Below are 1,936 nucleotides of genomic sequence, written 5' to 3' on the forward strand. Positions count from 1 at the left end.
CATTCAATAGGATTCCTTTTCCTTGTCTGGCTGCGGCTGCTGCTGCTTCGCTTGTCCCTTCCCCTTGCTAGAGGAGGAATATAAACAGTTCCATTCACCATAGTAACTCCAATCAGAGGCATCTATGATGTCATGCGCTGAGTTCTGCTGTCCTTTGATTGGTGTTCGGTTTCTTTTGTATTTATAAAGCACCAGATAATGCTAAAGCATTCACCTCGTGTGTTATTAAAAGTCTGATTTTGGGAGCTGATATATATTCTGGATTTCCAGCTTTGATTGCAGGAGTGGCGAGACGCTGGCCGATTCCATGAGTAAAAGTAATTGTTACACTGATTGATGTTAATAACATTGCAAAAACTGAAAGTTCACTCTAAACCAGTGGTTCCCAACCTTTTATTGACTAGGGACCACTAGGACTTTTTTGTTCGGTGCAGGGACCCCAAGGTTCAAAATAAAAATTCAGAGAATTTGAAAATAAACTTTAATCATAACTGTTAGTTAAACATTAAACTTAGAATAATATTTGAATATATATTTTTATAATAGAGAACTTTTAATTGAAAATATTAATTTGTTTCGGGTTTATAACTTTGTTTCGCGGACCTTAATTTAGTTCTCGCGGACCCCTGGGGGTCCACGGACCCCTGGTTGGGAACCAGTGCTCTAAACAGTTCTTATCATCTAGGGGTGCTTATTTTTAGATCTGTAGAAATGAATTACAGTCTCAAGCAGTCTTAAGAAACATAAGAAGTGCTTTCAGAATAGAGTTTTAGCTATAACCATATTGTATTTTCTCTGTATTATTGCTGCTCGCTCTTTTGACTAATAGTCTATGGTTGAAGACCTAAGAATACTTTCCTGGGAATAAGACACAGTGAATAAAATGGTACCTATTCTCTAAGCCTGATCATACTCAAGCACCATAGGACCAGAGTGCAAAGTTCAGAGTGGAAATGTAAATAAAATGTACATTTGCATTTTAAAATGAAATGTGTCGATCAACATTTTCAGAATAATTTAGGCAATACAGTAACCAAAGAGAAAGTGGCCTTATCAGCTTATTCCACAAGCATTTCTGGAAAGCCAGTTGTGATATAGCAACAAAACGGGGGGGGGGGGGAACTTAACCCTATGAAACTAGAGTAAGGTACCCAAAAGGTAAGGAATCAACATGAAACCATGGGCTAATATTGATACAAGTGATTTTGTGAATAATATATAGTAAATTTAACACAGACACAAAAATATAAATCATAGAATCATAGGCCATTTCTGCATGGTAATTAGCAGCGCGTTCCAGGCTGAATTGCCCCGTAATTTTTTAAAAATTTTCACGCTGAACCGTCGTCATTCCAGAAGTGACTGCGAAGCCAGTGCATACCTGCTTCACATTACTAAAGAACCCATTTAACGTGACCTTTGGTGTTTGCCGCAAAGAATCCCCTTGAAGGAACCATGCAAAATAACAGCGGCGGGTTAGCTATGCACATGCTAATGGCTATGCCAACAGGAACAAAGGAGCAAGTGGGGGCTGGAATTTCTCCTTTTGCATCGGGACCATGAATAGGCATTTTTAAAGTCGCATTAATAGCTGAGAATTAAAGCTCTGGGTTCAATGATCCGTAAAAAGATTTGTGGCTATGCAGGCAGCTATATAAGATTAACACAGATAAAAGGAAATGAACAGCTGTTTGGAATAGGCCTGAAGTGCAACGAGGATACTGGCTCCCATTGTTAAACGTTATTATTGGAGATGTGCTACCAAGGACTGGGGAAGTTCTATTTGTGAACCTTTCCTTCCCTCTGCAGATTTCTCCCTTTATTTCTCCCAGTTTGCCTTTTCCTCAGGAGCAAATCATACATAATTAGAATTCTATGATAAGGACTCCAGCTAGGTTATTGTCCCTAAAGAACAGCTACAGGGATAAGGGAACAA

Source organism: Euleptes europaea, chromosome 10 (assembly GCF_029931775.1).
Source record: "Euleptes europaea isolate rEulEur1 chromosome 10, rEulEur1.hap1, whole genome shotgun sequence".
NCBI classification, from domain to species: Eukaryota; Metazoa; Chordata; class Lepidosauria; order Squamata; family Sphaerodactylidae; genus Euleptes; species Euleptes europaea.